The following is a 21,388-nucleotide window of genomic DNA, read 5'->3' as shown; positions in this document are numbered from 1 at the left end:
CTGTTCTTCTTGCATTTTTCGAATTTATGCATGTGTCTTCATTAATCTTCAAGTTGTTCTTGATGATTTCCTTGTTTTGATCTTTGAATTTTATTGACTTGAGTGTTTTGTTGTTTCTCATATGCATTCTTATTTTGTTAGTGTCAATAGTATACAAACTGCTAAGTTTGGTGTCTTGCATGCATTGTTATTTGATTCTAGTTGCATTTTGATTATTCCTCATCATTAAAAATCCAAAAATATTTTTATTTGTGTCTTTTCAAGTCAATAATACTAAGAATTGAAGATTCAGAACATACTGCAAAGGAATTACACAGAAAAAGCTGAGCAGTCAAAAATGCCCAGTGAAGAAGGCAGACTGGCGTTTAAACGCCAGCCAGGGAACCTGGTTGGGCGTTTAACGCCCAAAAAGGGTGCATTTTGGGCGTTAAACGCCAGAATGTGCACCATTCTGGGCGTTTAACGCCAGGATGGCAAAGGGGGAAGATTTTGTTTTCAAAATCAATTTTTTTCAAGTTTTCAAAGTTTTTCAAAATCAAATCTTTTTCAAATCATATCTTTTCAATCAAATGTTTTCAAAATCAATTTCTTTCCTTTTTCAAAGATACTTACTAACAATTAATGATTTGATTGAACATTTTTTGCCTATTCTGTTAAGGAAGGTTTTATGTTTGATTCATATCTTTTCTTGTTAAGCAAGTCATTAATTCTTAAAATCATATCTTTTCAAATTGTTTTCAAATCAAATCTTTTAAAATTGTTTTCAAATCATATCTTCTCAATCACATCTTTTTAAAACCATAACTTTTCAATCAAATCTTTTTAATCACATCTTTTTCAAAATAGTTTTCAATCAAACCTTTTTGATTTCTAATTTCAAATCTTTTTCAAAAATCACTTGATTCTTTTTCTATTCTTAGTTTTTGAGAATCAATTAGTATTTTTCAAAATGTTTTCAAAATCTTTTACTTAATTTTCGAAAATTACTTCCCTTCTTCTCACATCCTTCTGTTTATGGACTAACACTATCCCTTAATGCAAAAATTCGAACTCCATTTTCTTGGACAAGTTCGAATTTTCTACTTCTGTTTTCTACCTTTCTTTTCCTCTGACACCTCAAGGAATCTCTATACTGTGACATAGAGGATTCCATATTTTCTTGTTCTCTTCTCTTTCATATGAGCAGGAACAAAGACAAAGGCATTCTTGTTGAAGCTGACCCTGAACCTGAAAGGACCTTGAAGAGAAAGCTAAGAGAAGCCAAAATACAACTCTCTTTAGAGGACCTGACCGAATTCTTCAAGAAAAGAACACTGGCAGCCGAAAACAACAACAAAGCCAACAATGCAAGGAAGGTGCTGGGTGACTTTACTGCACCTACTCCCAACTTCTATGGGAGAAGCATCTCTATCCCTGCCATTGGAGCAAACAACTTTGAGCTTAAGCCTCAATTAGTTTCTCTAATGCAACAGAATTGCAAGTTCCATGGACTTCCAATGGAAGATCCTCATCAGTTCTTAGCTGAATTCTTGCAAATCTGTGACACAGTCAAGACTAATGGGGTTGACCCTGAGGTCTATAGACTGATGCTATTCCCTTTTGCTGTAAGAGACAGAGCTAGAATATGGTTGGACTCACAACCTAAAGAAAGCCTGGACTCTTGGGAAAAGCTAGTCAATGCCTTCTTGGCAAAGTTCTTTCCACCACAAAGATGGAGTAAGCTTAGAATGGAAGTCCAAACCTTCAGACAGAAGGATGGAGAATCCCTCTATGAAGCTTGGGAAAGATACAAACAATTGATCAGAAAATGTCCCTCAGACATGCTTTCTGAATGGAGCATCATAGGTATCTTCTATGATGGTCTCTCTGAACTATCTAAGATGTCCTTGGATAGCTCTGCTGGAGGATCTCTTCATCTGAAGAAGACGCCTACAGAGGCTCAAGAGCTAATTGAAATGGTTGCAAATAACCAATTCATGTACACTTCTAAAAGGAATCCTGTGAACAATGGGACTAATCAGAAGAAAGGAGTTCTTGAGATTGACACTCTGAACGCCATTTTGGCTCAGAATAAAATATTGACTCAACAAGTCAATTTGATTTCTCAAAGTCTGTCTGGAACGCAGAATGCACCAAACAGTACTAAGGATGCTTCATCTGAGGAAGAAGCTTATGATCCTGAGAACCCTTCAATGGAAGAGGTGAATTACCTAGGAGAACCCTATGGAAACACCTACAATTCTTCATGGAGAAATCACCCAAATCTCTCATGGAAGAATCAAGAGAGACCTCAACAAGGTTTCAATAACAATAATGGTGGAAGAAACAGGTTTAGCAATAGCAAGCCTTTTCCATCATCTTCTCAGCAACAGACAGAGAGTTCTAAGCAGAACCCCTCTGACTTAGCAACCATGGTCTCTGATCTAATCAAAACCACTCAAAGTTTCATGACTGAAACAAGGTCTTCCATTAGGAATTTGGAAGGACATGTGGGACAGCTGAGCAAGAAAGTTACTGAACTCCCTCCAAGTACTCTTCCAAGCAACACAGAAGAAAATCCAAAAGGAGAGTGCAAAGCCATCAATATGGCCGAATTTGGAGAGGAAGGGGAAGAAGTGAACGCCACTGAGGAAGACCTCAATGGGCGTGCACCAACCTCCAATGAGTTCTCCAATGAGGAACCATGGGAATCTGAGGCTCAAAATGAGACCATAGAGATTCCATTGGACTTACTTCTGCCATTCATGAGCTCTGATGAGTATTCTTCCTCTGAAGAGGATGAGTATGTCACTGAAGAGCAAGTTGCTAAATATCTTGGAGCAATCATGAAGCTAAATGACAAGTTATTTGGAAATGAGACTTGGGAGACTGAACCTCCTTTGCTCACCAAAGAACTGGATGACTTGTCTAGGCAGAAATTACCTCAAAAGAGACAAGACCTTGGGAAGTTTTCCATACCTTGTACCATAGGCACCATGACCTTCAAGAAGGCCTTGTGTGACTTAGGGTCAAGTGTGAACCTCATGCCCCTCTCTGTAATGGAGAAATTAGGGATCTTTGAGGTGCAAGCTGCAAGAATCTCATTAGAGATGGCAGACAATTCAAGAAAACAAGCTCATGGACTTGTAGAGAATGTTTTGGTGAAGATTGAAGACCATTACATCCCTACTGATTTCATAGTCCTAGAGACTGGGAAGTGCATGGATGAATCCATCATCCTTGGCAGACCCTTCCTAGCCACAGCAAAGGCTGTGATTGATGTTGATAGAGGAGAGTTGATCATTCAAGTGAATGGAGAATCCTTGGTGTTTAAGGCTCAAGGATATCCCTCTGTCACCATGGAGATGAAGCTTGAAAAGCTTCCCTCAAATCAGAGACAAATAGAGCCCCCAAGTCAAACTCTAAGTTTGGTGTTGGGAGGCCACAACCAAACTCTAAGTTTGGTGTTGGGAGGTCCCAACATTGCTCTGAGTATCTGTGAGGCTCCATGAGAGCCCTCTGTCAAGCTACTGACATTAAAGAAGCGCTTGTTGGGAGGCAACCCAATGATTATATTTTATATAGTTTCTTTTGTTATTTTATGTTTTTTGTAGGTTGATGATCATAAGAAGTCACAAAATCCATTGAAAAAGCAAAAACAGAATGAAAAACAGGAAGAAAAACAGCATACCCTGGAGGAAGATGTTGCTGGCGTTCAAACGCCAGTAAACCTAGCAGTTGGGCGTTTAACGCCCAGTCTGGCACCATTCTGGGCGTTTAACGCCGAAAGGGGCACCAGACTGGCGTTAAACGCCAGAAAAGGGCAAGAACCTGGCGTTAAACGCCAGAAATGGGCACCAGCACGGCGTTTAACGCCAGAAATGGCTCAAAACGTGGATTTTGATGCCATTTGGTGCAGGGATGACTTTTCCTTGACACCTAAGGATCTGTGGACCCCACAGGATCCCCACAAACCCCTCACCTATCAAATCCCATCTTTCTCTTCACCACTCACCTCCATAAAACCCCACTTACCTCACCATCCAAATTCAAACCACTACTTCTTCCCCTTATGGCCGAACCACAAGGCCATCTCCCTCTCCTCCATTTCTTCTTCTTCTACTCTATTCTTTCTTCTTTTGCTCGAGGACGAGCAAACCTTTTAAGTTTGGTGTGGTAAAAGCATTGCTTTTTGTTTTTCCATAACCATTTATGGCATCCAAAGCCGGTTCAACTGAGAAGGCATGACCTCAAGCTCATCACTAAGAAGAAGATGGAGCAAACAAGAGACCCCTCTCATCATGAGATCCCTGAGATACCTCAAGGGATGCACTTTCCTCCACAAGACTATTGGGAGCAACTGAACACCTCCCTAGGAGAATTAAGTTCCAACATGGGACAACTAAGGGTGAAGCACATGCCATCCTCCTCCATGAAATTATGAGAGAGGAGCAACAAAGACAAGGAAGAGACATTGAGGAGCTCAAGCACTCCATAAGACCTTCAAGAGGAAGAACAAGCCGCCATCACTAAGGTGGACCCGTTCTTTAATCTCCTTGTTCTTTATTTTCTTGTTTTTCGAATTTTTATGCTTATGTTTATCCATGTTTGTGTCTTATGATCATTAGTGTCTTAGTGTCTATGCTTTAAAGCTATCAATATGAATCCATCACCTTTCTTAAATGAAAACTGTTTTTATCACAAAAGAACAAGAAGTACAGGATTTCAAATTCATCTTTAAAACTAGCTTAATTAGTTTGATGTGGTGGCAACACTTTTGTTCTCTGAATGTATGCTTGAACAGTGCATATGTCTTTTGAATTTGTGGTTCATGAATGTTAAAATTGTTGGCTCTTGAAAGAATGATGAAAAAGGAGACATGTTACTGAGGATCTGAAAAATCATAAAAAATGATTCTTGAAGTAAGAAAAAGCAGTGAATACAAAAAAAAAAGGGGAGAAGCAGAAAAACGAAAAAAAAAAAAGGAGAAAGAGAAAAAGAAAGGAAAAGAAAGAAATAAAGTTGTGATCCAAGGCAATAAGAGTGTGCTTAAGAACCCTGGACACCTCTAATTGGGGACTTTAGCAAAGCTGAGTCACAATCTGAAAAGGTTCACCCAATTATGTGTCTGTGGCATGTATGTATCCGGTGGTAATACTGGAAGACAGAGTGCTTTGGGCCACGGCCAAGACTCAATAAGTAGCTGTGTTCAAGAATCATCATACTTAACTAGGAGAATCAATAACACTATCTGGATTTTGAGTTCCTAAAGAAGCCAATCATTCTGAACCTCAGAGGATAAAGTGAGATGCCAAAACTGTTTGGAGGCAAAAAGCTACTAGTCCCGCTCATCTAATTTGGAGCTATGTTTCATTGATAATTTGGAGTCTATAGTATTCTCTTCTTTTATCTTATTTGATTTTCAGTTGCTTGGGACAAGCAACAATTTAAGTTTGGTGTTGTGATGAGCGGATAATTTGTACGCTTTTTGGCATTGTTTTTAGTATGTTTTTAGTATCTTTTAGTTAGTTTTTATTATATTTTTATTAGTTTTTAGTTAAAATTCACTTTTCTGGACTTTACTATGAGTTTGTGTGTTTTTCTGTGATTTCAGGTATTTTCTGGCTGAAATTGAGGGACCTGAGCAAAAATCTGATTCAGAGACTGAAAAGGACTGCAGATGCTGTTGGATTCTGACCTCCCTGCACTCGAAGTGGATTTTCTGGAGCTACAGAAGCCCAATTGGCGCGCTCTCAACGGCGTTGGAAAGTAGACATCCTGGGCTTTCCAGCAATATATAATAGTCCATACTTTGCCCAAGATTTGATGGCCCAAACCGGCGTTCAAAGTCACCTACAAAAATTCCAGCGTTAAACGCCGGAACTGGCACCTAAATGGGAGTTAAACGCCCAAACTGGATTAAAAGCTGGCGTTTAACTCCAAGAAGAGTCTCTACACGAAAATGCTTCATTGCTCAGCCCAAGCACACACCAAGTGGGCCCGGAAGTGGATTTTTATGTCATTTACTCATCTTTGTACACCTTAGGCTACTAGTTTTCTATATATAGAACCTTTTACTATTGTATTTTCATCTCTGGACATCTAGTTCTTAGATCATTGGGAGGCTGGCCATTCGGCCATGCCTAGACCTTATGCTTATGTATTTTCAACGGTGGAGTTTCTACACACCATAGATTAAGGTGTGGAGCTCTGCTGTACCTCGAGTATTAATGCAATTATTATTGTTCTTCTATTCAATTCCGCTTGTTCTTTATCCAAGATATCACTTGTTCTTCAACCTGATGAATGTGGTGATTGACGCCCATCATCATTCTCACCCATGAACAAGGTGACTGACAACCATTCTTGTTCTACAAGCATCTGAGGCTTAGTGAATATCTCTTGGATTCTTTAATCGGAATCCTCGTGGTATAGGCAGGACCTGATGGCGGCATTCAAGAGAATCCGGAAGGTCTAAACCTTGTCTGTGGTATTCTGAGTAGGATTCAATGATTGAATGACTGTGACGTGCTTCAAACCTGTAACCTACTGGGCGTTAGTGACAGACGCAAAAGAGTGATTCTATTCCGGTAGGGGAGGGAACCAAACCGGTGATTGGCCGCACTGTGACAGAGTGTAAGAGCATTAGCTTTCACTGCGCGGATGGGAGGTAGCTGCTGACAACAGTGAAACCCTACACGAGCTTGCCATGGAAAGGAGTAAGAAGGATTGGATGAAGACAGTAGGAAAGTAGAGAGACGGAAGGAAAGGCATCTTCATGCGCTTATCTGAAGTTCCTACCAATGAATTACATAAGTATCTCTATCCTTATCTTTATGTTATTTTCGTTCATCACCATTATACATTTGAGTCTGCCTGACTGAGATTTACAAGATGACCATAGCTTGCTTCATACCACCAATCTCCGTGGGATCGACCCTTACTCGCGTAAGGTTTATTACTTGGACGACCCAGTGCACTTGCTGGTTAGTTGTGCGAAGTTGTAGTGATCACAATTTCGTCCACCACTCGTGTAGGGTCTCACCGTTGTCAATGGCTACCTCCCATCCGCGCAGTGAAAGCTAATGCACGCACTCTGTCACAGTACTGCCAATCACCGGTTTGGTTCCCTCCCCTACCGGAATAGAATCCCTCTTTTGCGTCTGTCACTGACGCCCAGTAGGTTACAGGTTTGAAGCACGTCACAGTCATTCAATCATTGAATCCTACTCAGAATACCACAGACAAGGTTTAGACCTTCCGGATTCTCTTGAATGCTGCCATCAGGTCCAGCCTATACCACGAAGATTCCGATTAAAGAACCCAAGAGATAACTACTCAATCTAAGATAGAACAGAGGTGGTTGTCAGGCACATGTTCATAGTTGAGAATGATGATGATTGTCACGGATCATCACATTCATCCGGATTAAGAACAAGTGTTATCTTAGAATGGAAGCAAGCATGATTGAATAAGAACAGTAGTAATTGCATTAATCCATCAAGACACAGCAGAGCTCCTCACCCCCAACCATGGGGTTTAGAGACTCATACTGTGGAAGAAACGTGTACAAAATGTTATGAGGTCATTAGGTACGGATACAATGTCAAAAGATCCTATAAATAGTAAACTAGTGTCCTAAGGTTTACAGAAATGAGTAAATGACAGAAAAATCTACTTCCGGGCCCACTTGGTGTGTGCTTGGGCTGAGCAATGAAGGAATTTCGTGTAGAGACCTTTTCTGGAGTTAAACGCCAGCTTCCATGCCAGTTTGGGCGTTTAACTCCAAATTTTATGCCAGTTCCGGCGTTTAACGCTGGAAATTCTGTAGGTGACTTTGAGCGCCGGTTTGGGCCATCAAATCTTGGGCAAAGTATGGACTATTATATATTGCTGGAAAGCCCAGGATGTCTACGTTCCAATGCCGTTGAGAGCGCGCCAATTGGGCTTCTGTAGCTCCAGAAAATCCACTTCGAGTGCAGGGAGGTCAGAATCCAACAGCATCTGCAGTCCTTTTCAGTCTCTGGATCAGATTTTTGCTCAGGACCCTCAATTTCAGTCAAAAAATACCTGAAATCACAGAAAAACACACAAACTCATAGTAAAGTCCAGAAAAGTGAATTTTAATTAAAAACTAATAGAAATATACTAAAAACTAACTAAAAGATACTAAAAACATACTGAAAACAATGCCAAAAAGCGTACAAATTATCCGCTCATCACAACACCAAACTTAAATTGTTGCTTGTCCCCAAGCAACTGAAAATCAAAATAGGATAAAAAGAAGAGAATATACTATAGACTCCAAAATATCAAAGAAACATAGCTCCAATTAGATGAGCGGGACTAGTAGCTTTTTGCCTCCGAACAGTTTTGGCATCTCACTCTATCCTTTGAAGTTCAGAATGATTAGCATCTATAAGAACTCAGAACTCAGATAGTGTTATTGATTCTCCTAGTTAAGTATATTGATTCTTGAACATAGTCATTGTATGAGTCTTGGCTGTGGCCCAAAGCACTCTGTCTTCCAGTATTACCACCGGATACATACATGCCACAGACACATAATTGGGTGAACCTTCTTAGATTGTGACTCAGCTTTGCTAAAGTCCCCAATTAGAGGTGTCCAGGGTTCTTAAGCACACTCTTGTTGCCTTGGATCACAACTTTATTTCCTTCTCTTTTTTTTTTCTTTTCTTTTTCTTTTTCTTTCTTTTTTTTTCGAAATTTTTTTTTTTTCACTGCTTTTTCTTGCTTCAAGAATCATTTGGTGATTTTTCAGATCCTCAATAACAGTTCTCTTTCTCCTCATTCTTTCAAGAGCCAACAAATTTTAACATTCTTAAAAACAACAAATTCAAAAGACATATGCACTGTTCAAGCATTCATTCAGAAAACAAAAAGTATTGTCACCACATCAAACTAATTCAACTAGTTTCAGAGATAAATTTCGAAACCCTGTACTTCTTGTTCTTTTGTGATTAAAGCATTTTTCAATTAAGAGAGGTGATGGATTCATAGGACATTCATAGCTTTAAGGCATAAACTTAAATTTTATTAATTATAAACTAAGAACAAAACTCAAATATAGATATAAGATGAAACTAAAAATAAAAATAGAAAACAAAACAAAAAAACGCAAACATAGGCTTCTAATGATAGAGGTGTTCACAGAGTTAGGACTCAACAACCTTGATTTTGAGAAGTGGATGCTCCCTCAGCTTGAGAGGAGAGCTTTTGGCGTTTCATCTCTTGAATTTCACGCCCCTGCTTCTCTTGTTCCTTCAGCAATTTGCAGAGCATGCAGTTCTGATTCTACTGTTCTTCCTTCAGTTGCTCCATAGTCTCTTGCAACTTGTTAATAGATGCTTCTAGGCTGGACCAGTAGTCAATTCTTGGAAATTCAGGGAGGAATTCCTGCGCCCTCCTCTTGATGGAGTTGTCATGCACTTGTCCTTCCATTGACTTCTTGGTGATTGGGTGTTCAATAGGTATGAACTCATCTACTCCCATCTTCACCCCAGCCTCTTTACAGAGCAAGGAAATCAAGCTTGGATAAGCCAATTTGGCTTCAGTGGAATTCTTATTTGCAATTGTGTAGATCTCACAAGCAATCACATGATGCACTTCCACTTCTTTTCCAAGCATAATGCAATGAATCATCACTGCCCTCTTGATGGTGACCTCAGAACGGTTGCTAGTGGGCAATATGGAACGCCCAATAAAGTCTAGCCAACCTCTTGCAATTGGCTTGAGGTCTCCCCTCTTGAGTTGGTTTGGGACACCCTTAGAATTGGTTATCCACTTAGTTCCAGGGAGGCATATGTCCTCTAGAACTTGATCCAACCCCTTATCTACTCTCACCATCCTCCTATTAAAGGAATCAGGATCATCTTACAGTTGAGGTAACTTGAAGATTTCTCTTATTTTGTCCAGATGAAAGTATATAACTTTCCCTCTGACCATGGTTCTGTAGGTATGGTAAGCAGTTCCAGTCATTCTCTGCTTATCTGTTAGCCACAGATTTGAGTAGAATTCCTGAACCATGTTCCTTCCAACCTTTGTTTCAGGATTGGTTAGAACTTCCCATCCTCTGTTTCGAATTTGCTCTTGGATCCCCGGATATTCATCTTCTTTCAGATCAAATTTAACTTCCGGGATCACTGACCTCAGACCCATTATTTTATGATAATGGTCTTCATGTTCTTTGGTTAAGAACTTCTCTTCATTCCAAAGATTCTTTGGATTATTCTCTTTCTTGCCTCTTAAATTGGTTTGTTTTCCCTTAGGAGCCATGATATTGATGAATCTTGGCTTAGTGATCACGGAAAAGCACACCAAACTTAGAGGTTTGCTTGTCCTCAAGCAAAAGAGAAGAGAGAAGAGAGGGGGAGGAAGAGAAAATTCGAATGGTGTGGTGGAAGAGGGGAACAAACGTGTATTTATAAGGTGGGGAGGGGAGTTTTCGAAAAAAAAGAAGAATTTGAAAGGAGATTTGAGAAGATATGAGAAGAAATTGAGGAAAGGGTGAAATTTTTGAACAATGTTTGTAATTGATTTGAAACAAATTTGAAAAAAAAGGTTTTGATTTTTGAAGATTTGAAAGTGAATGATGAATGATTGAAGTGTGATTTTGTAGAAAAGTATGGGTGAGAAAAGGAAAGTTTGAAAAAAAATCTGATTTGAAAACAAAATTGTGGTCCCCCCACCAAGCTGGCGTTAAACGCCCAGAATGGCACTCATTCTGGCGTTTAACGCCCATCTGTTGCCCCACTTGGGCGTTTAACGCCCAGCCAGGTACCCTGGCTGGCGTTAAACGCCAGAAATTCTTCCTCACTGGGCGTTTTTCTAAAACGCCCAGGATGCTGCACACCTGGCGTTAAACGCCCAGAATGGTGCCCATTCTGGCGTTTAACGCCCAAAATGCCCCTTACTGGCGTTTTTTCGCCAGTAAGCTCATTTTCTCTGCTTTTTGAGCTGAATCCTTCTGTAACTCTGTGAATTCCTTCATTTTTGATACTTGCCTCTGTAAGAACAACTTATACAACTTTCTAATGACTGGGTTGCCTCCCAGCAAGCGCTTCTTTACTGTCTTTAGCTGGACTTTCACTGAGAATCACTCAAGTCTCAGTTTTGAGCATTCCTGCTCAAAATTTCCTTCAAGATAGTGCTTGATTCTCTGTCCATTAACAATGAACTTCTTGTCAGAATCAATATCCTGAAGCTCAACATATCCATATGGTGATACTCCTGTAATCACATACGGACCCCTCCACCGGGATTTGAGTTTTCCTGGAAACAGTTTGAGCCTGGAGTTGAAGAGCAGAACTTTTTGTCCTGGCTCAAAGACTCTGGTTGACAATCTCTTGTCATGCCACTTCTTTGCCTTTTCCTTATAAATTTTTGCATTTTCAAAGGCATTGAGTCTGAACTCCTCTAGCTCATTTAGCTGGAGCAGTCTTTTCTCACCAGCTAACTGTGCATCCATGTTTAGGAATCTGGTTGCCCAGTAAGCTTTGTGTTCCAGTTCCACAGGCAAATGACAGGCCTTTCCATACACCAGTTGGTATGGAGAGGTGCCTATAGGAGTCTTGAATGCTGTTCTGTATGCCCACAGAGCATCATCCAAGCTCTTTGCCCAATCCTTTCTTCGGGCCATCACAGTCCATTCCAGGATTTTTTTTAGCTCTCTGTTAGAGACTTCAGCTTGCCCATTAGTCTGTGGATGATACGGAGTTGCCACTTTATGGCTGATTCCATATCTAACCATAGCAGAGTACAGCTGTTTATTGCAGAAATGAGTGCCCCCATCACTGATTAGCACTCTGGGGACGCCAAACCTGCTGAAAATGTTTTTCTGGAGGAATTTAAGCACAGTCTTGGTATCATTAGTGGGTGTAGCAATTGCTTCTACCCATTTAGATACATAGTCCACTGCCACCAGAATGTAAGTGTTTGAGTATGATGGTGGGAATGGTCCCATGAAATCAATTCCCCATACATCAAACAATTCTATCTCTAATATTCCTTGTTGAGGCATGGCATATCCGTGAGGCAGGTTACCAGCTCTTTGGCAACTGTCACAGTTACGCACAAACTCTCGGGAATCTTTATAGAGAGTAGGCCAGTAGAAGCCGCACTGGAGAACTTTAGTGGCTGTTCGCTCACTTCCAAAATGTCCTCCATAATGTGATCCATGGCAATGCCATAAGATCTTTTGTGCTTCTTCTCTGGGTACACACCTGCGGATCACTCCGTCAGCACATCTCTTAAAGAGATATGGTTCATCCCAAAGGTAGTACTTGGCATCTGAAATTAGTTTCTTTCTCTGCACACTGCTGTACTCCTTGGGTATGAACCTTACAGCTTTATAATTTGCAATGTCTGCAAACCATGGAGCTTCCTGAATGGCAAAGAGTTGCTCATCTGGGAAAGTCTCAGAGATCTCAGTAGAAGGGAGGGACGCCCCAGCTACTGGTTCTATCCGGGACAGATGATCAGGCACTTGGTTCTCCGTCCCTTTTCTGTCTCTTATTTCTATATCAAACTCTTGCAGAAGCAATACCCATCTGATAAGCCTGGGTTTTGAATCCTGCTTTGTGAGTAAGTATTTAAGAGCAGCATGGTCAGTGTACACAATCACCTTTGATCCCACCAAGTAGGATCTAAACTTGTCAATGGCATAGACCACTGCAAGTAATTCTTTTTCTGTGGTTGTGTAATTCTTCTGTGCATCATTTAGAACACGGCTAGCATAATAAATGACATGCAGAAGTTTGTTATGCCTCTGTCCCAACACTGCACCAATGGCATGATCACTGGCATCACACATTAATTCAAATGGTAATGTCCAATCTGGTGCAGAGATGACTGGTGCTATGACCAGCTTAGCTTTCAGGGTCTCAAATGCCTGCAGACACTGTGTGTCAAACACAAATGGTGTGTCAGCAACTAACAGGTTACTCAGAGGTTTAGCAATTTTCGAAAAATCCTTGATAAACCTTCTGTAGAATCCTGCATGCCCCAGAAAGCTTCTGATTGCCTTAACATTGGCAGGTGGTGGTAATTTTTCAATTACCTCTACCTTTGCCTTATCCACCTCTATTCCCCTGCTTGAAATTTTGTGCCCAAGGACAATTCCTTCAGTCACCATAAAGTGACATTTCTCCCAGTTTAAAACTAGGTTAGTCTCTTGGCATCTTTTCAGGACAAGTGATAGGTGGTTAAGATAGGAGCTGAATGAGTCTCCATATACTGAGAAGTCGTCCATGAAGACCTCCAGGAATTTCTCTACCATATCTGAGAAGATAGAGAGCATGCACCTCTGAAAGGTTGCAGGTGCATTGCACAGACCAAAAGGCATCCTCCTGTAGGCAAACACGCCAGAAGGGCATGTGAATGCTGTTTTCTCTTGGTCCTGAGGGTCTACTGCAATTTGGTTGTAGCCTGAATAGCCATCCAAAAAGCAGTAGTAATCATGACCAGCTAGTCTTTCTAGCATTTGGTCTATGAATGGTAAAGGAAAATGATCCTTTCTGGTGGCTGTATTGAGCCTTCTGTAGTCAATACACATGCGCCACCCTGTGACTGTTCTTGTAGGAACCAGTTCATTTTTTTCATTATGAACCACTGTCATGCCTCCCTTTTTGGGAACAACTTGGACAGGGCTCACCCAGGGGCTATCAGAAATAGGATAAATAATCCCAGCCTCTAGTAATTTAGTGACCTCTTTCTGCACCACCTCCTTCATGGCAGGATTTAGCCTCCTCTGTGGTTGAACCACTGGTTTGGCATTATCCTCCAATAGGATCTTGTGCATGCATCTAGCTGGGCTAATGCCCTTGAGATCACTTATGGACCACCCAAGAGCTGTCTTGTGTGTCCTCAGCACTTTAATCAGTGCTTCCTCTTCCTGTGGATTTAAAGCAGAGCTTATAATCACTGGAAAAGTGTCACCCTCTCCCAGAAATGCATATTTCAGGGATGATGGTAGTGGTTTGAGTTCAGGCTTAGGAGGCTTATCCTCCTCCTGAGGAGTTTTCGAAAATTCCTTTGCCTCCTCTGGCTCTTCCTGATCAGTTTGAGCATCTTTGAAGATGTCCTCAAGCTCTGATTCTAGGCTTTCAGCCATATTGATCTCTTCTACCAGAGAGTCAATAATGTCAGCGTCCATGCAGTCCTCTGGTGTGTCTGGATGCTGCATAGCTTTTACAGCATTCAACTTGAACTCATCCTCATTGACTCTCAAGGTTACTTCCCCCTTTTGTACATCAATGAGAGTTCGTCCAGTTGCTAGGAAAGGTCTTCCTAGAATGAGAGTTGCACTTTTGTGCTCCTCCATTTCCAGCACCACAAAGTCAGTTGGAAAGGCAAATGGCCCAACCTTGACAATCATGTCCTCTATTATGCCTGATGGGTGTTTAATGGAGCCATCAGCAAGTTGGAGGCATATCCTGGTTGGTTTGACTTCTCCAATCAACCCAAGCTTTCTGATAGTGGATGCAGGTATTAAATTGATACTTGCTCCAAGATCACATAAGGCTATCTTGGTGTAAGTGCCTTCCAATGTGCATGGTATCAGAAAGCTTCCAGGATCTTGAAGCTTTTCTGGTAAGCTTTTTAGAATGACTGCACTGCATTCTTCAGTGAGAAACACTTTTTCAGTCTCTCTCCAGTCCTTCTTATGACTTAAGATCTCTTTCATGAACTTAGCATAAGAAGGTATTTGCTCAAGTGCCTCTGCAAAAGGAATCTTTATTTCAAGAGTCCTTAAATAGTCTGCAAAGCGGGCAAATTGCTTATCCTGTTCCGCTTTGCAGAGTTTCTGAGGATAAGGCATCTTGGCTTGATATTCTTCAACCTTAGATGCTGCAGGTCTATTCCGTACAGAAGTGGTTGAAGAAGCCTTGTTAGGGGGATTACTGTCAGCACTCTCAGGTGTCTGATCCTCCCTTGGCGTTTGGACGCCAGAATTGGGTGGAAAATGGGCGTTTAACGCCAACTTTTCTCCCTTTTCTGGCGTTTGAACGCCAGGACTGGGCAGGGAATGGGCGTTTAACGCCAGCTTTCCTTCCCTTTCTGGCGTTTGAACGCCAATATTCCTCTCTGGGCTCTTACTGTCCTCAGAGGGATTTTGAACAGTGGGTTGGTTGTCCTCTGTCATTTGTTCCTTATTTGGCTTTTTGCTCTTTTGAACAGTGTTATTCAGGGTCTTTCCACTCCTCAATTGAACTGCTTGGCACTCCTCTGTTATCTGTTTAGATAATTGCTGTTTTGCTTGATTCAACTGCAGTTCTATGCTCTTATTAGCAACCTTAGTACCATGGAGCATTTCTTTAAATTCTGCTAACTGTTCTGTCATCAGGAGCAACTGTTGATTAAGCTCATTCATCTGTTCTTGAGGATTAGGATTAGTGACTAATGCCATGACCTCCTCCTTTGGAACGAACTCATTGCTAGAGTACAGATACTGGTTTCTAGCAACAGTGTCTATAAGCTCTTGAGCTTCTTCAATTGTTTTCCTCATGTGTATAGATCCACCAGCTGAGTGGTCTAAAGACATCTGAGCTTTTTCTGTAAGCCCATAGTAGAAAATGTCTAACTGTACCCACTCTGAAAACATTTCAGAGGGACATTTTCTTAGCATACCTCTATACCTCTCCCAGGCATTATAAAGGGATTCATTATCCTCTTGTTTAAAGCCTTGGATGTCCAGCCTTAGCTGTGTCATCCTTTTTGGAGGGTAAAAATGATTCAGGAATTTGTCTGATAACTGTTTCCATGTCTTTATGCTTGCTGTAGGTTGGTTATTTAACCACCTTTTAGCTTGATCTTTTACAGCAAATGGAAACAGTAATAGTCTGTAGACATCCTGATCTACCTCTTTATCATGCACTGTGTCAGCAATTTGTAAGAACTGTGCCAGAAACTCAGTAGGTTCTTCCTGTGGAAGACCGGAATACTGGCAATTTTGCTGCACTATGATAATGAGTTGAGGGTTTAGCTCAAAGCTGCTTGCTTTGATGGGAGGTATACAGATGCTACTCCCATATGCAGCTGTAATGGGGTTAGCATAAGACCCCAGAGTCCTCTTGGACTGATTAATTCCACTTGAGTCCATAATGGACAAAAGGGAAATGAGAATGATTGCAAAGAGATAAATTTTGTTTATCTTTATTTTTTTTTTGAAATAACCGAAAAAAATAAAATATAATAAAACAAAATAAAAGGAAAATAAAATAAAATTCGAAAATTAAAAATTAAATAAGATCAAAGCAAATTGAGAACTGAATCAATTAGTGAAAAAAAAGATTTGAAAACAGCAATTAAAAGGATATGATTGAAAAAATTTTTATGAAAAAGATTTGATTTTTTAAAAAGAGGAAAGAGAAAAACAGCAAAAAGACACCAAACTTAAAATTTTTAGAAATCAAACACTAATTTTTTCGAAAATTTTAAGAGAAAAACACAAAGAGGACACCAAACTTAGGATTTTTATGAATCAAAAAGGGACTAAGACTATGCAAAAACGAAAATTTTAAAAGAAAAACAAAAGCATGCAATTGACACCAAACTTAGAATATAAAACTAGACTCAACTAAAAGACTCTAAACCAACAAAAAGAAAACAGTCCTAATCTAAGCAACAAAATAAGCCGTCAGTTGTCCAAACTCAAACAATCCCCGGCAACGGCGCCAAAAACTTGGTGCACGAAATTGCAATAACACTTTTGCAACTCCGCACAACTAACCAGCAAGTGCACTGGGTCGTCCAAGTAATACCTTGCGTGAGCAAGGGTCGATCCCACGGAGATTGTCGGCTTGAAGCAAGCTATGGTTATCTTGTAAATCTTAGTCAGGAGATCAGAAATTATCAGGATTGATTGTGAAAAGCAAAAGAACATGAAATGATTACTTGTATTGCAGTAATGGAGAATAGGTTGAGGTTTTGGAGATGCTCCATCTTCTGAATCTCTGCTTTCCCACTGTCTTCTTCATCAAACACGCATGTCTCCTTCCATGGCAAGCTCGTGTAGGGTCTCACCGTTGTCAATGGCTACCTCCCATCCGCGCAGTGAAAGCTAATGCACGCACTCTGTCACAGTACTGCCAATCACCGGTTTGGTTCCCTCCCCTACCGGAATAGAATCCCTCTTTTGCGTCTGTCACTGACGCCCAGTAGGTTACAGGTTTGAAGCACGTCACAGTCATTCAATCATTGAATCCTACTCAGAATACCACAGACAAGGTTTAGACCTTCCGGATTCTCTTGAATGCTGCCATCAGGTCCAGCCTATACCACGAAGATTCCGATTAAAGAACCCAAGAGATAACTACTCAATCTAAGATAGAACAGAGGTGGTTGTCAGGCACATGTTCATAGTTGAGAATGATGATGATTGTCACGGATCATCACATTCATCCGGATTAAGAACAAGTGTTATCTTAGAATGGAAGCAAGCATGATTGAATAAGAAACAGTAGTAATTGCATTAATCCATCAAGACACAGCAGAGCTCCTCACCCCCAACCATGGGGTTTAGAGACTCATACTATGGAAAGAAACGTGTACAAAATGTTATGAGGTCATTAGGTACGGATACAATGTCAAAAGATCCTATAAATAGTAAACTAGTGTCCTAAGGTTTACAGAAATGAGTAAATGACAGAAAAATCCACTTCCGGGCCCACTTGGTGTGTGTTTGGGCTGAGCAATGAAGGAATTTCGTGTAGAGACCTTTTCTGGAGTTAAACGCCAGCTTCCATGCCAGTTTGGGCGTTTAACTCCAAATTTTATGCCAGTTCCGGCGTTTAACGCTGGAAATTCTGTAGGTGACTTTGAGCGCCGGTTTGGGCCATCAAATCTTGGGCAAAGTATGGACTATTATATATTTCTGGAAAGCCCAGGATGTCTACTTTCCAATGCCGTTGAGAGCGCGCCAATTGGGCTTCTGTAGCTCCAGAAAATCCACTTCGAGTGCAGGGAGGTCAGAATCCAACAGCATCTGCAGTCCTTTTCAGTCTCTGGATCAGATTTTTGCTCAGGACCCTCAATTTCAGTCAGAAAATACCTGAAATCACAGAAAAACACACAAACTCATAGTAAAGTCCAGAAAAGTGAATTTTAATTAAAAACTAATAGAAATATACTAAAAACTAACTAAAAGATACTAAAAACATACTGAAAACAATGCCAAAAAGCGTACAAATTATCCGCTCATCAAAACCCTTTCAAAAGGTGGCGTTTAAGTTGAAGTTTAAGTTTCAGTTTAAGGTTAAACTGAAACTTAAACGTGGAATTGGAAGAAAGCAACCCAGGAGTGTAAAATGTCGAACACGTTTAAGCTTCAGTTTAAGGTTAAACTGAAGCTTAAACGTGGAAATGAAGAAAACAACCCTGGAGGAGCAATTGGGTCGAACACGTTTAACCTCCAGTTTAAGGTTAAACTGGAGGTTAAACGTGGAAAATGAAAAGGCAACCCTGGAGGAGAGAAATAGTCGAACACGTTTAACCTCCAGTTTAAGGTTAAACTGGAGGTTAAACGTGGAAATGCTCCTGGTGCCTCTCTTGCTTCTGGCGTTTAACCTCCAGTTTAAGGTTAAACTGGAGGTTAAACGTGGAATTGCTCCTTGGTGAGAAAAGTGTCGAACACGTTTAACCTCCAGTTTAAGGTTAAACTGGAGGTTAAACGTGGAAATACTCCTTTGGTTCAATTCTCATTCTGGCGTTTAACCTTCAGTTTAAGGTTAAACTGGAGGTTAAACGCCAGTTTCCTCTTTTCTCAGCTTTCATGATACTGGCGTTTAACCTTCAGTTTAACCTTAAACTGAAGGTTAAACGCCACTTTCAGCTTTGGTGCATTTCTTATTCTGGCGTTTAACTTCCAGTTTAAGGTTAAACTGGAGGTTAAACGCCAGTTTCAGCATTATATGGCTTGGCACATGTGATCTTCAAGCTTCCTTTATTGATTTTGTTGCTTCTTTGCCTAGCCTCTTCTTCCCTGAAATCATCCAAACAATTGCATCAAAGTCTTGCAAAATTTCATGAGAATTCTTCCATTCATAGCATTCAAGTAATATAACTAAAACTCATGGAATTTGCATCAAAATTATACTGCTTGGATGATTCATTACTTTGTTGTTCATTTAACCATTCTTGGTTACTTTAAGCTCAAGAAAATGCATAAAACAACTAAAACTAACAGAAAAATGCTAGTGAAACTAGCCTAAGATGCCTTGGCATCAGTTGCCGGGGATTGGTTTTCGATTGACAATTCTCAAATTGGAAGTTAACTAGATTGAGCATTTTTCTTGTTTTGTTAATTCAGTTCAAGTTACTTGTTGAATTTTAATTTCTGCACTCTGTTACTTGCTTTCTTTCTTTATGCCTTTAAATTCAAGCAACTAACTCACTGACCCACTAACTATTTGAATTAATTCCTCAACTGCTCTAACCATACTCTTCCATTAACCAAGAGTATTTCACTTGTTTGTTGCCTGTGCTGTGTTCTTGTATGACAGGTAGGAGAGGAGAGACATCAACTCCTCCATATACCGAACCAGAGAGGACCCTTCATAAACTTAGAAGGGAAGCAAGAGGGAAGAGAGTACTGAGAGAAGAAGAATCTGAAGGAGAATCTGAGGACAATTTTGAGGAAGCTCTAGATCTCAACATGGATAGAGAAGTTCACAACCATGAGAGGGCTGATGGAAACAATGCCATTCCTGAGAGGAGGGTTCTTGGTTCATACATAAACCCAACCTCTGGGAATTGTGGTAGCAGCATTCAGAAACCACCCATTCAGGCCAACAATTTTGAACTCAAACCACAGCTAATATCACTGGTGGAGGATCATTGTTCATTTAGTGGGAGTGCTAATGAAGATCCAAACCAACATCTCACAAAATTCCTGAGAATTTGCGACACTGTGAAGTCCAATGGAGTCCAGGAAGATGCCTATAAACTGCTCTTGTTCCCATTTTCACTTAGGGACAAGGCAGCTAAGTGGCTGGAATCATTCCCAAGGGGGAGCCTAACCACCTGGGATGAGGTGGAAAGCAAGTTTCTGGCACATTTTTACCCCCCACAAAAGGTCAATAGGCTTCGATCTGAGGTTCAGACTTTTAGACAACAAGATGGTGAAACTCTCTACGAGGCATGGGAGAGGTTCAAGGAGTTGACAAGGAAATGCCCACCAGACATGTTCCATGACTGGGTGCAATTGCATATTTTCTATGATGGACTTTCTTATGAATCAAGGAAGGCTGTAGACCATTCATCAGGAGGTTCATTGAACAGGAAAAAGACTGTGGAAGAAGCCATTGAAGTGATTGAGACAGTGGCTGAGAATGAGTACTACTATGCTTCAGAGAGACACAACACTAAGGGAGTCATGGAGCTGAACCATGTTGATACAATTCTAGCCCAAAACAAGGTGTTTGCCAAGCAACTAGCAGAGCTCACTAGGAAATTAGGAACAAATCAAGTGGCTGCAATACACACACAAGATCAAGAGGAGGTAAGCACTGAAGGAGGTGATTGGGAAGAGGCCAACTATGTGGGAAATCAACAAAGGCAACCATATGATCCACATTCCAACACTTACAACCCAGGTTGGAAAAACCACCCAAACTTTGGGTGGGGAAACCAGCAAACCCAACCACAAAACCACAAACCTTACAACTCCAACCAAAGATCATACCAAGCCACACAAAACACCTACTCCCAACCACCATATCATGGCCAAAATAATCAACCTGCCCAACCTAATCCGAACCAACAATTTCAAGATCAATTAAACAGGATAGAAAGAATGCTTGCAAACATGGGTCAGGACATAAGTGAGTTGAAAAGCTTTAGGGATGATGTGAGATCTACCTTAAGGAACCATGGTGAAAAACTCAAGAGGATGGAGTCTCGAGTAGGAGAGCTATCTCAACAGGCCCCCAAGTCAACTGCAGTGTTCCCTAGTGACACAGAAAAGAATCCTAAAGGGGAACAAAAGGGAGTGAGATGGGAAGAATGCAAGGCCATCACCATATTGAAGGAAGTCTCAGAAGAAGAAGGAATCAGACCCTCAGAACAGGAGACAAAAATCTTGAAGGAAGGTGTGGAAGAAGCTAAGCAGGAAAGTGAAACTGAGCAAGCCAAGGAACTGCAAAATAAAGGCATGCTGGAAACATACCAACCAAAAGCACCATTTCCTCAGAGGTTAGGAGGAGGTGAAAAAGGGAAAACATATTCAAGGTTTTTAGAGACATTTAAGTCTCTCCATATCAATATTCCCTTTCTTGAGATTCTCCAGCAGATGCCTACACATATCAAGTATTTGAAGGAATTGCTGAGCAAGAAAAGAGTTTTGAAGGGAGGACAAACTGTAATAATGAACAAAGAATGCAGTGCCCTCATC

The 21,388-nt window shown here is 40.7% G+C and overlaps 2 non-coding genes across 2 annotated transcripts; both read right to left on the bottom strand.

Moving 5' to 3' along the window:
• Positions 1–1,718: 1,718 nt before the first annotated feature.
• LOC130953973 (small nucleolar RNA R71) lies at positions 1,719–1,826 on the bottom strand. Its single transcript, XR_009076131.1, has one exon. It is a non-coding gene; the product is annotated as a small nucleolar RNA R71 (small nucleolar RNA).
• Positions 1,827–20,077: 18,251 nt separating this feature from the next.
• On the bottom strand, positions 20,078–20,181 carry LOC130952129 (small nucleolar RNA R71). The gene has a single exon (XR_009074310.1). It is a non-coding gene; the product is annotated as a small nucleolar RNA R71 (small nucleolar RNA).
• Between the last annotated feature and the right edge of the window lie 1,207 nt (positions 20,182–21,388).

This window comes from Arachis stenosperma, chromosome 9 (assembly GCF_014773155.1).
Source record: "Arachis stenosperma cultivar V10309 chromosome 9, arast.V10309.gnm1.PFL2, whole genome shotgun sequence".
Taxonomy (NCBI): Eukaryota; Viridiplantae; Streptophyta; class Magnoliopsida; order Fabales; family Fabaceae; genus Arachis; species Arachis stenosperma.
The sequence above is the reverse complement of the archived record's forward strand: the minus strand, read 5'-3'. Positions and strand labels throughout refer to the sequence as shown.